Source organism: Aythya ferina (assembly GCF_964211825.1).
Source record: "Aythya ferina genome assembly, chromosome: 3".
In the NCBI taxonomy this organism is placed as follows: domain Eukaryota; kingdom Metazoa; phylum Chordata; class Aves; order Anseriformes; family Anatidae; genus Aythya; species Aythya ferina.
Window position 1 is genome coordinate 103,238,537 of NC_140298.1, and position 14,524 is coordinate 103,253,060.

Consider the following 14,524-nt stretch of genomic DNA (forward strand, 5'->3'; position numbering starts at 1 on the left):
TGAATCTGCGAGGGACGGAATAAGGGAGGAACCGGTCCTGCAACGCAGCCCAGGAGGTGGAAGGGACAAGAATCCCCGCACCCGCGTCGGAAAGGTGAAAGGGACAGGAGTCCCCGCACCCGCAGCTCGGAAGGTGGAAGGGAGTCCCCGCACCCGGGATGAGCCTATAAAGGGTCCCGCTGGAAAAGCGCCGCCGAGGTCTTTGCAAAGGCTGCAACTGTATATATAAAGGTATGAAAGACAAGCGGTTTATAATTTGCTCAGATGATTTTTAGAAAAGCGGAGCATTTTAGATAAAAGAATTATCAGGGATATTAGCATACGCAGTAGCGCAGGGTTGTTTTTACAAATCCTGATACAGTTTTGAACAAACAGAGTGGTGTAAATTGGGGACAAATTGTTTGATGATGTTATTAAAGATATTAAGTCTGCTAAAAACCTTAATGAATCCATGGAGAGCAGTGGCTAATGCATTAGGCATATATAAAGCTGAACAAAGAATTGCCGCTGCTGCAACAGAGCAGTTAGGACCACCAGGAAGGGTTAATAAGGTTAATCCACAGCAAATAAATATGGAAGGAACAGATTGCCCGTTGCCACCTTCCGTTAGAACTTTTACCATTACACAGGGGGTCTCGGGAAATTCGGAGGTGCCTGTAACAATGTCCTCTGTAGCAGAGGAGAAGCTTTCACTACCAGCAGCTCCAACCGCTCCAATAGAAAGTGAGGAAGGAGCAAGTGGAAGGACCAGTGCTAGCCTATTTCTATCGAATACAAATCCCTTCACAACGGGGGCGCAGGGGAGAGAAGGTCTATGGAGGCAAATAGCAAATGAGGCACTGCGTGAAGGGAATTATGAAACGGCAACACAGTTAACACAAGCTTTTCCGGTAGTATACTCGCCACCAGATGCACAGGGGAATGTGACGGTTAATATGACAAATTTAGACTGGAAACTATTAACTCAATTACGATCTACTGTAAATGATTCTGGTTTAAAGGGGGAACCTACTCGGCAAATGTTAGATTATATTTGGGGAACTAATATATTGCTCCCTGGGGACATACGTAGTATAATGAAGCTGATCCTAACACAACATCAACAGCTTCTTTTTAATGCGCATTGGCAAAGTGTTTGTCAAGAGGCAGTAGCTACGATAAGGGCACCTGGAGATCCGTTACATGGTGTCACGTTGGAGGAATTGATGGGGCTCGGACCATATTATAGATTAGAAGCACAAGCATTGATGGGTCCAGACAAAGCTAAAGAATCAATGAGATTGGCTCGGAGAGCCTTGGACCAAATTAGAGAGCCAGGGGGGATACCATCCTATATGGGCATCAAGCAAGGAAGGGAGGAACCATTTGGGTTGTTTATTGATCGAGTAGCAAACGCAATACAAGCGGCTGGAGTACCTGATTATCTAAAGGGCACTATTCTAAAGCAGTGTGCAATTCAAAACTGCAACCCTTCAACTCGTAGTATATTAGCTACGTTACCGGGAACTTGGACAATTGAGGAGGGTTTAGAAAGGATGGCTCAGGTACCCGTGGGTACGCAGGCTATGTTGGTAGAAGTAATAAAACAGCTAGGGGATAGTATGAAAGAACAGGCACAGGTATTAAGAGAGACTGCGCAGCAAACGCAGAATCAAGCACTCGCTGCCCTTGCTCCTTTGCAAACGCCCGGAGGCCGTCCTCCGCGACCGCGTTGTTTTCGCTGTGGGATCATGGGACATATGAGACGAGAGTGCAAAACGAAATCAGTGTGGTGTCAGAACTGCCAATCCAATATGCATAACACAGCGACCTGTCGACATGGTGCGTCGGGAAACGGCTGGAGCAGCGGGAAGGACCGCCCCGCGACGACACAAAAAGCGGCATTTACGACAGCAGCCGGAACGGCTCTGTCACCAATGTCTGCCGACCAGCCACCAGAGGGAGCCTCGGCTTGGATTTGGCAACAGCAGTAGATGTAATGCTATTGGACTCTAAACCCACCAGGGTAAAGACAGGAGTTATGGGACCAGTTACTATTAATGGTGATCCTGTGGGAGCTTTATTGATCGGAAGATCGTCTGCTACCCTGAATGGATTACAAATATTGGTTGGACTTATAGATAAAGACTATTGTGGGGAAATACAGATTATGGTTTCTGCAATGTTTCCTCCAATGCATGTACCAAAGGATACAAAGATAGCTCAATTAATTCCGTTGCCACACTTGGCGGCATCTCTACCACCGATGGTCAATAAGGACCGAGGATTCGGAGCATTTGGCTCCACAGGAAAAGTAGCGTTATTAACGCTTGGCATGCAGCAGAGACCACGACAGAAAATCACAGTATGCTTAAAGGATGAGAAACTGCAAATTGAGGCATTGTTGGACACTGGCACAGATGTGACAATAATCAGTGCGCAAACTTGGCCACCGCATTGGCCTACATTCGAATCCAGTACCACTGTAGCAGGAGTAGGAGGTATGACTATTGCTCGTCGATCACCAGTACTGCAATGGACAATAGGTGACAAAGTTGTAAAATGCAGTGTATCTGTCTTACCGTTGCCAGATGGAGTACAAGCACTGATAGGGAGAGACATTCTTGCTCAGATGGGAATGGTTCTTACATCAGACCACCATTTATAGGTATGGCCATTGCTTGGACTTTCCCAATCCCACTAAAATGGAAAACTGATGAACCTGTGTGGGTTGAGCAGTGGCCGCTAAAACGGGAAAGTCTAATACATGCTCACGGACTAGTACAGGAGCAGTGTCAACAAGGGCACCTAAGACTGTCAACAAGCCCTTGGAACACTCCAATTTTTGTGATTCCCAAGAAATCGGGGAAATATCGTTTACTTCACGACCTGCGAGCGGTTAATAATCAAATGTGTGCCATGGGAGCACTGCAACCTGGTCTACCTAATCCTGCTATGATACCAGAGGGTTGGCATTTATTGATTGTGGATCTGAAGGACTGTTTTTTCACAATAGCCCTCCATGAAAATGACAAACAGAGGTTTGCCTTTACTCTCCCGGCAATAAATCGTGAAGGTCCGGATCAAAGATTTGAATGGACTGTATTACCCCAGGGAATGCGTAATTCACCTATGTTATGTCAGCTTTATGTTGACGCAGCTCTGCAACCGATTCGACGAAAATGGCCAGAGACAATAATCTATCATTACATGGATGATATTTTGTTAGCCCAGAAGGAACCGTTTTCTCTACAACAGAAAAATGACTTAACACTGACCTTAAAACAAATGGGACTCGTACTTGCACCGGAAAAGGTTCAGGAGACAAGCCCCTGGAAGTTTTTGGGTTGGAAAATTACAGATTCCACCATTCAGCCTCAAAAACTTACAATCCAATCGGACATCAAAACTCTTAATGATGTTCAAAAACTGCTGGGAGATTTACAATGGATCAGGCCAGTAGTCGGGATTCCGAATGAACTATTAAATCCCCTTCGGCCGTTATTAAAAGGAACTGATCCTGCTTCAAAAGTGACACTATCGGAAAAACAACAAGAAATATTACAACAAATCGCATCATTGATCACAACGAGTGTCACGCACCGACGTATATCTGACAGGCCACTCGATCTTACCATTCTATGTGGCTCACAATACCTGATGGGTGCCATAACACAGCAAAAAATAAAAACGGGGGAGAAGGGAGGAGAAACTGTGGTATTAGAGTGGATAGCTCCTCCGTTACAACCTCGACGAACAATTCAAGAAAAAATTGCAACATTAGCAGAATTAGTAAAGAAGGGGAGGAATCGAATATTGCAGGTGGATGGGGTTCCTCCAAATATGATCTGGTTACCCATGAAGCCAGGCGATTTGGAATGGTATATACAAAATTCTGAAGAGTTACAAGCTGCACTACTGCAGGATGGCGCTACTATAGTAGCAAAAACGTTACAATCAACTGCTCTGACATGGATGGAAAACCAGGGATGGATAACTAAGCCAAAACGATCGTCTATCCCACTTAAGAATGCAGTGACAGTTTTCACTGACGCAGGAAAACGTTCTCGAACTGCTGCAGTGACTTGGAAGGATGAGCATGGTTGGAAACATCAAATTTTACAAGCCCAAGATAAAGACTCATTACAGACACTAGAACTTCTTGCAGTAGTATGGGCATTTATAAAATGGAAAGATATTCCGTTAAATGTGGTATCTGATTCCTTATATGTAGTAGGCATAGCAAATCGTATAGAAGACTCAGGCTTGAGAGACTTGAAAAATGAACGGCTGTCAGAATTAATAATCAGTCTACAGATCGCCATAGCTCAAAGAAGTGAACCGTACGCAGTAATACACATAAGGAGTCATCAGTGGGAAGAAGGCCTGGGAGAAGGCAACGCTCGAGCGGACCGACTAGTCGCCGCAACAGCTACTGAAGCACCACTGTCACCCTTTTGCAGAGCTCGGGAGGCTCATGCTATTTTTCACCAGAACGCTAAAGGACTTGCACGGGCTTACAAACTGTCTAGAGCTGATGCGCAGGCGATAGTAAAAGCTTGCCCAACGTGTAGTCATTACAATTCGGGAGTGGGAATCGGAATCGGAACAAACCCGAGAGGGATTAAAACCAACGAAGTGTGGCAAATGGACATCACTCATGTCACAGCATTTGGCAGATTGAGATATCTGCATGTAACGATAGACACTTATAGTCACATGATTTGGGCTACACCGCAGCCTGGGGAAAAAGTTCGGGATGTACGACGTCATCTTGCCAGTTGTTTTGCAGTAATGGGAGTACCACAAACTATAAAGACAGATAATGGTCCAGCCTATGTTAGTGGGCCACTTAAGCGATTTATGGAACTGTGGGACATTAAGCATATAACTGGTATTCCACATTCACCAACTGGTCAAGCTATAGTAGAAAGGGCTAATGGAACAGTTAAGCAGTACTTGGAAAAGTTTAAAGACATTACAGATGTTAGAGAGAGGGTGGATAAAACTTTATTTGTTCTCAATCATTTGTGTATATTTGGAGATGATGAGGAACCACCCGCGGCACGTCATTACATTAAGTCTGAAAATGATAATAAATGTATTATGAGAGTACTGTACCGAGATATGAAAACAGGACAATGGTTGGGGCCTGCTGACGTGATTTATATGGGGCGAGGTTATGTGTGTATCTCTTCCCCTACAGGGCCAACCTGGGTGCCTAGTCGATGTGTTAAACCAGCCATTGAAGAAAAGTCATCAAGTACGGATAACAGCAACCATGGCTGATCTAATGGCGCAAGGGATTCTGGTTGCGTTGGCTTAAATCTGTTTTTGGGAACATGGGTGGATGGGTTTTGTTAGTTAAAGAGGGACTTCGCTTTCTCCAGTCCCTGGGAGCAAGTTGACTTATAGTTGTAGTGATTGTGATTGCTGCACGCGTGGTCTTTGGCTGCCTAGCTGAGAGACGAGAGCAACTCACAGAGAGGGTGTTCGTAGCGCAAAATAAAAACGGGGGAATTGTGGAAGAATGGTTAACTGAAATAGGACACGAGGATGTTGGGCAGTTAAGAGGCAATGGGCTAGTAAAGTACCGTACTCAACTCACAAGAGTCTGGGCACGTACGCAGCTGGCTGAGAGCCAATCAGGCTCAAGGACACGATGCCCTTGAGCCATGGGGAAAGTCCCTAAGGCGGGAAGGTAGCTAAAAGAAGGAGAAACTACCTGAAAAGAGCGGGAAAATGTTAGCCAATCCTGAGCTTAGTTTTTGCAATATGTATGAGTTGATTATGTTCAAACTAGATAAAAGGCGACTGAGCTATCCATTGAAGTTGAAGTTCACTGTTCACTCATACTGAGCGTCTGTGTCTTCCTACCGTCGACAACACCCTTCCTCTGTCCCTAGACTATACACAGTGCCTCTGGAGGTAAAGCTACAGGTCAGCAATGTAAATACTCTTCTATTCAACTGTACCACCTCTAGAGTGGTTTCTTCATTGCTATACCATGTATTTCAGAAAATGTTAAGTACTTCTTATAATCATGTTAGACAAACATGAGTCTTAAACTCAGTGATGAGAATTACAAAAGTGTTCCAATGCCTGATGTGTACTACTATTCACCTTGAAATAGTCTCACAGTAAACATCCAAAAATTGCTTCATTACTTTCCTTAAAACCAAAGACTTGATGGCTGGGTAAACTGTGGCATTCCCTTACATTCCCCATCATGCCAATCAGTATTTCATGCTAATTTCTCTGAGCTTCTCCATCTAAAGACTTATTACTTATTACCTCAGTAACTCTTACCTTATATTTCAATTGCAAGTTCTGGAAGAAAAAGATCATTTTCCTGTTCTGTTAATGTAGTGAAGCATAGTGGAGTCAAGAACTGGCACTATTAGGTGCAACAATGATTCAAACAATAAACAGGGTGATAACTCTTCATCCACAGAACTGTGCAGAGCAAGTGACCCCAACAGAAAAAATTTATTATGTAAAACAAGAGCATTGTTTTTCTATTATGTTTTTATACAGTAAAAGCAAGCATGTCCTTTCATTATCAAATTCTTTCTGGTTAAATTACAGGGGAAGAAGAAAAAAATATCAGTGAAAATACAAGATGTACATTGCCTACAGTTTGGACAGCAAATTCTGAGAGAAAACAATGCTTTCCATTGCCTTCAGGAATCAGTGATCTTGAAAAGTGATAGATGTCTCAAATAAGACTTAGCAAGAACTACACAATCTCCTGATGACCAAAATGATTGATTCCTGAATGCTGGCTGGATGCATGACATCTGTTTAAGATGCAGGAATGCGTAGAAATTAGCAGCCCTGAAATCTCAAGTCTCACGCACAGAAAACAGAAAGCACCATTGCTTTCTGTTCCAGGTTCATTCGAATTGTGGCTTTCTAGCATAATTGTTCCAGACAGACAAACCCAAAATGAACTGATATTTCTAAAATTAGAGCTGCATTTCATTAACTTTTTAGTCTGCCGCTTGTGAGGCTAAGAACATGGTCTACACTTCGTGTGATATTCCCAACTCAATAAAGTGTGGAAAAAAGAAATGCTAAAGAAGAAATTCAAATTGAACTTATTGAAGGTTTCCATCATCTCTCTCTCCCCCCCAGTATGAATTTGGAAGCAATGTAAATGCAGCACATCTGATTCTTGAAGTCTTTATTCCCAGAGGTTCTAGTTCTGGGATAAGCACGGACTTTCTGGCTCACTTCCAGCCTGCTATCAACTCACATTACTACACTGCTCCAGACTAAAATACAATTCCACAAAGGAATGTTAAAAGTTAGAATTGGAGGAATTATAACGGAGCAGCTTTCTATCAATCTCCTTTGATTGTGGCTGACAGCTGAATTTACATAACTTCTGGTGAGCATCAGTTACTGGTGACTACTGGATAGTGTTTCCAGTTAAAAAAGTAATACGGATAAGAGTGTGCACATCAGATAGCCTAAAGATTTCATCATAACCACAAAGCTAAAAATGAAGACCTGTGTACAGTATTAAGACTGAAATGCTGGTAAAGCATGTAGGAGACACACTGTCAATACTGTTAATGCTGTCCCAGGGCCAGCAGCATGGCAGGGTGTGTCTTGACACTCATGTGTCAAATCTTCTGCTCTGTGTTGTCCTTATGATGTGGTCAGAGCCTTATAGAACTCTCCGATACACTTCAGCACGGGCTGGATGAAAGAATAATTTGTAGTAGAAGAATATACAGCCTCTTAACAAGGGTTTTGATGTGTTCTGTGTGGGATATGTTTCATCAGCATATTCATAGCATGCGCCTCTGACAGATCCAAGTTTGATTCTCAAGGTGTGAAAGTGTCAAGCTATCATCAAGTCCCATTTTTCCATACATCAACTTTCTCATGTTTATCAGGAGAGAAGAGGCATAAAGCTCCTCAGAATGGGTATCTCCAACTGTGACTGTAAAAGGAAGGATGAGTAGCTGCCTGTATCAGCCTTCTCCTTAGTCAAACAAGAGGTTTTAACTTCCATCCTTATGCAAGAAGAGCCTGGCAATGTAACACTGTTCCTGATTTCCTGTTGTTAGTATCAGAAGGAAAGGGGTCAAGTTTTCTCCATATTTCCTGAAATGACAGGAAAGCCTTAAAGCAGGAAAAACAGAATGGAAGGAATTATGTTGGATAATTCACACTGTTAACAGGCTATCATGTACATTATTAGTATTACTTGCGTGATCTCCAATAACTGTACTGTGAAAATAACAGCAGTATTGCAAAAATAAGAGCAGTATTGCAAAAATAATATTTTTTTTATTGTATCTATCTCATGGAATGTTTTGTAGATGGTTTTTAAACTATCCTTACAGAGAAAAATGAGCTAATTAAGGTTTCTGCAGCAGACTTAGAGAAGGTGAGAAGTAGGGAGAGTCAGAATGTGAGAATGAAAGATAGCCAAGTCAAAATAACTCTTAAAACCAAAAATGGCTTATGAGCTGTCAAAACTGTATTGCCATTGGCTAAGAAAAAAAAAAAAAAAAAAAAAAAAAAAAAAAAAAAAGTGAGTTATCTGAATATGTTGCTCTTGCTTAACTGTAAGGAAATGTAATTAAACAAGCAAAAGACGGGGGAGGAAGGAAAGGGCACCAAACCTGTCACCCTGAAAGGGAAAGATGAGCTCAGAGGGAAAGCCCATCAGGCCCCCTTACTACCTTTAAATCAAGATCTTGGGAAGGTCTAGCTTTGAAAGACAACAATCAGACCACGAGTTGAACAGCTGAGACACAACTTAAGATGAGGGGGACTAAACAAATAAGAGCAGATCTTATTATGTGTGTATGCTACAACTGAACTGATGTTTTATTTACTTTTTATAAATGTCTTTCCAACTTTTTACTTAAGAGCTTAACCTATTGCCTGACTAGAATAAACTTGTATTCCTCTCATTCTTATGCATGTTTGGTTTAATAGGCAGGACCACATGAAACCAGAAAATAGGATAGATAATAAATGATCACTGCAGGCGATACTCATTTAAGCTGAGACGGCCACAGGATAGGTGAGTACAGACGGAGACAAGGGGGTGATGCCCCACTGCTCCAAAAACAGCCACTTTTGCCATTGCCTAACATATTTGGTTAGACAGTGAGTGTTCCAAGATCACTGTCAATCCTGTCACTGATACCTTTGCTGTTACATCAGGATATATTTATCCACAAAGTTAGCAATGCTAGAGCATGAGGGATCTAAACATGCTAGTGCTAGAGCATAGGGGATCTAAAAGTCCTTTGACTCTGCCTACCAACTGCTAGGGCAATCATTGGTGTGGTTTTAGCAAAAGCCAGCTAAAACTCCCCAGGCAGTGCCTGGGCATAATTTGGGAGCTAGCATGGGCCAGAGACAATTCCCAGTGAGTGCTATGGATGTAGTCACACTATTTGGGAGGTAAGAGAATTTAAATATGGAGATGGTTAAGTGGTGCCAGCTGGACTCAGGGTCAGAAAAAAAAAAAAAAAAAAAAAAAAAAACAAGCCTTGGCACTGCTTTGCTTAGCAATTTGTATGAATTCATCTGTCATCCTTTACCCACTTGCTGTCTCTTTTCCCATATTTCAGTTCTAACTTCTTTGTGCAGAAGAACATCTTTTTGTTCTTCCCTTGTACATTAACTACCAGCACAAAGAAGTTCTACCACCCATCACAGACTTCAACGTACTAAATTAACAGAATAAATAAATAATTAAGCAACACCTGGGCAGAATTTTAGCTAGCAGTCAGAACCCAGATCGACCATGACTATGCCCCTCAATTATCCATTATACCTCCAATGAAACTTATTTGCCTGCTACTCAACCTCCTCCATGACTTATTCTGAAGTACTTACAGGTAAGACTGGAGCAGCATCAGCATCCCTGTTATTTTGTAAAAAGAAGCAAAGAATGTTCCCATGCTCCCCAGGTTGGCTCATTGGCTGAAATGTCACTTCACCTCTGATATTTGGAGTTCCAGGCTTTTGGGACCAACCATGCAGTGATCAGACTACAGGTTTTGATCTATATATCTGCTCATATGCAACCCAGCTCCCTCCCATGACCACCTCAGCTCTATTTTCTGGCAGTGCCATAGCAGGACAGTCCTATGTAACACTTGTTCCATCCCATGGACAGAAATCTGGAGACACGGTTCATTTTCCCCCATGGCCAGATAGATTCAACCCCCAATGAACCCTACACATGAATGAGTCATGAATCAAGCAGCCAGAACCCCACTGACATCAAGACAGAGCAAGCTGTAAGCTTAACGGACAAGGAAGAAGTTCCATAAAGCTGGACAAAATAGCTTTCCTGGACTGTATTAGCCAGTATCCTTTGTGAAAGAATTGATTTATAACAGCTGCATCTGTAGTGGAGAAAATAAAATCCTGTTTTATCTATATATATTTGTTTTAAAAGAGCAGAAGGCTATTCAAAGCCGAGTCAATAGTGGCATTACTGGAACTCATTTGGAATGGACAATGTTTGGCCTATTGTGTTAAATTCCTGAGGGTTTGCCTATTTTTGTATCAGATTACAGCTTTATTAGGTACAACTGTTTTTACATTGCATTTTTGTGATTAATGATGCTAAAAGGATTTTGGCATTTCAAATGTTGTACACAAACCTAATGGGCAAAATCTTCTGTAAACTTCTTCTAAGCTCTTGGCAAACTTTCCTCGGGAGCAAATATTAACTCCAGATAGTGTTTATTAGCTTTTATAAAATAATCACTGTAATAGTGGCATGTAATTGCTGGAGGTAAAAGCACATCCAGGCCAAGAATTAATCAAGTTTGAGCTCCTTAATAGAAACAGGTCAGGAACAATTTATTTCTTGCCCAGCTTGTATTTAAAGTAATATAATTTTCTTCTGATTTTGTGTCATATTCCAAGAGTGATTTCATACACAACATTCCCTGAACAAACTGTGTTTTTAACTAGAGACAGGTCTGAACTGCAAAGTTCAAGACCCACTTTATACTCTGACAAAGTATGGAGGCTTTGGGGCTTTAAGCTTTAATTTGCACATTACTTGGGATAGAACAAGCAAAAAATTCAGATCTGAATCCAACTCCACTGCCTTTTTAACCCACTGACCAAAGTTTGAATGTGTCTGTACACAAGGTTTTATTTGAGGATGTCCTGTCAACAGCAGACAAATGGGAAACAAATATTCTTCTTCAAAGAGATCAGTATGCAAAGCTCATTAAGCTTTTACTTGCAGTCAGTCATACTGATCCAATATTAAAAACAAACAAACAAACAAACAAACAAAAAAACACACAGCAGAAAGAATACAGCCCTGACTGTATTGTGTATGGCATCTCCCATGCAGTAGGCATCAAAGTCTCTTGAAATTGCCCTTTGGAAAGTCAGTAAAGCCTTCCTGGTGCTTCACTGCATGCCATGTAATTCCTTGATTGTTTTGACAAGAGATATGCAAGAAATATATAAAGCATGCCTATGTCAAAAGAATAAACATATCTAAGACAGTACTGTGTGGAAAAATAAATAAATAAAGAACTGTAAGTCCCAGCATAAAGGACTTAACAGTAAAGGTACCACTATATTGCCTCACAGTTGATGATTTACCACTTACCACCAACTACTTTTGATGTTACCTTAGGCACTTATGAAAACCATTCTACGTGCAGTGAATCTATTTGCTGTGCATAGCTGTTGGACATGGATTTTCTTTGAAGTTAAAGTTGTGGTGCAGGGTGTGTATCAGGAGATGTGATCTCTCAGGCATATCAAGCTGCATTGAGGTATCCTAGTACATTTTTAACACAGGAGATGAGTTCTCATTAGCACAGCTCTCTGCAAAATCAAACATGCACAGGATGTTTCTCTAGCATTAAGGACAACAAACTTGGAATGGTCTGTGTCCGTTCATCTCTCTTGCCTTCAACAGCAAGGCAGTTGCATGTAAAATGCTTTCTGTTAAAGTCTATGGCCCATGCCAACTCCCTATTCCTGTCTGGAAATCGTCTGGGAGAGTGCCAGTCAGCACAGGCAAATAACATGCCTGTGACCAGCCTAATAATTTGACAGTACAGATAACTGAGTTCTCATACCTGGTTTGTACATTGGAGCTGTTTAATTTGCTAGGAAACAAAGACAAAGTTTCATGTACTCTATGTCATGCAGGATTTCTCAGTTTGTTTGTTCTGGGAAGCAAACCTGTCCTTCATCATGGGCCAGTCCTGTAATCTTTCATTTTTCTGTTTGTAAGGAAAGTGAGAGACACCATGGAAGTTTTAAGGCAAGAATCTCATCACCAACAAACAGTATGAACTGTTCTGCCAGGATAATCAGGAATAAAAGGCACAATATCCACATTGCAGAAATCCATCCATTTTCCACTGCTAGAATTCGTACTTCTATTCAAAATAGATCACAGAAGCTAGTCCATTCTCCTTTTATAATCTGTTGAACATTAACTGTCAATCATATTTAATGTATATAAACACCTCTGCACAAAATCTTAGGGGATTCTAATTCAAATAAAACCATTAACAGTAATCTTTGAAAATTCCCTTTTTTTTTGCTTTTTTTTTTTTTTTTTTTTAATCATAAGATTTTCCTTTAGGTATATACTGATCAAATCAAAGATTATTTCAATGTTATTATTTTCCTAACCCTAACCTTCTAGTGTATACTGTGAAATCATAGTGTTGTACAGAGAAATGCTGTAAATGGATAATGGCTCACAGTTGTTATGCATTACATAATGGAAAGCAATGTTTTTCCACTTCTTGGTACCGGAGCTTCACTTTAGAAACCCATCCATTTCAGCACCTCATGGGGCTCCCCAGTTCCACGGGTGTCATAGCCTTCTATTTATCTAAATCACTTTTGCTATCAGCTGTGGAAAAGGTAATATTAAAACTAAATATGTAAGCCTGTCCAGACCTGGACTTCAGCCAGCTCCATGCAGACCCATGCAGGTGTTTCTGAATGCTGATCTCCAGGGCTCCAAGGGTATACAGAACAGAAAATCCCACACTGACCCTGTCCAAAGCCTGCACAGTCTACAGATTAGTTGATTTGCTTTGCCTCTACATCCAGTGATTACCCTGCAAGATGCATTTCAAAGGATAGAATAAAATGATAAATTTTAATAATCTTTTACTTTTGGTGGTAACTTTGGAGGGCTAAGCTTGGACACCAAACTTCTGTTCAAAACCAAATTAAAGAGCCTGCCACTTACATAGGAAAAATATGGAATAATTTGGAATAATTCCCAGGACTTATTCTTCAGTCTGATTCATGAAAATATACATCTCTTTCTTTTTACCTAGATTTAAAATCCCAGTTTCCCCATATTTAACATCCTAGAAATTCTGTGGAGTTTCCATGGGTTAATTCAGAATCCGTTGGTTCACATTTACAACTATATTTCAGCTCAGCCAGAAGAAAGAAATTGTGAAATTACAAAACCAAACTGACTTCTGTGCTGGAAATGAAATCCTAGTTGAGACAAGATGAACCTAGTTTTGGTCAGGAGCTCCACTGCAAGCAATTTTTATAGAGGCCCTATAGCTACAATGAGGAAAGACAGCAAAACTCTCAAATGCTGCATGTGGTATTTACAAAAGTCCACAATAACTCAATTCTTTTTAGTGTTCTGCAGGAAAAATAAATAAATAAATAAATAACAGGCCTGTGAAGAAACAAAAGGAGTTTTCTTCTTGCTCTTCACAAACTGGCTAGCCACAATGGCAGTTTAAGTAAAGAATTTACCTTCAGGTAAGAATTTCCTCAAGAGAAACACAAGCAACTGTCCCCCCTTGTAGCAGAGCAAGCAGACATTTTGGGCACTAGGACGACAGCAAAGCTAGTAGTATGTGGCAGAGAAGTTCCATACTGAGTTCTTGCTTTGCCTTATATATCATCACCCAAAGTAACGAGCTCATAGTCATACCAAATTTTAGCCCAGAGAGAATGGATGCAACAGATTTTATTGCTATGTAATTTTTATATTATGTGTATAAAAATACACTGCTAACTATACAGTCATGCAAAGCTAAAATTCCTACCTAGGAAACCCATGTAATCTTGTCTTTGAGAGGACAGGACAAATATGAATCATGAATAAAATAGAGGGGAGAAGAGCAGAAAAATGGCAAAAGAGGTATTCATTAGATGAGGTATTAACTTGAACAAAGATTGTTTTTTTTTTCAGCAAAAATTACAGCTTTCACCCATTTCTGGTCACTTACTATATGCTTGTGGGAAAATAGCTTTTAGGAAGAAAACAGATATAACAAAATTAAACAGAGTTTTCTTACCGTAACAGGCTGCACAGAAGAAAGCAGAGTTGTAACCCAGAAATACACTTAGGAAGTTTTCTTCACATGTAAAAACATGAACCATGGAGAATTAGGAGGCCTTTTTTCAACCCAGAATCATCCCTGAGAACATTTTTTGGAAATCCTGGAAGAGACCTATGCCTGCTGGTATATGTGGCTCTGCATCTTCACCTCTGGCAACAAATTATGAGAATAAAAAGGCCTGA

General features: G+C 40.9%; 2 long non-coding RNA genes across 2 annotated transcripts in view; both read right to left on the reverse strand.

Annotated features, from left to right (window-relative positions):
- The window catches only part of LOC311434917, a 362,168-nt gene that overhangs the window by 172,858 nt on the left and 174,786 nt on the right, over positions 1-14,524 (reverse strand). The window lies entirely within an intron of this gene.
- On the reverse strand, positions 6,450-13,821 carry LOC311435049. Its single transcript, XR_014691885.1, has 2 exons — positions 13,750-13,821; positions 6,450-8,115 (listed from the first exon to the last, which is right to left on the reverse strand). It is a non-coding gene; the product is annotated as an uncharacterized lncRNA (long non-coding RNA).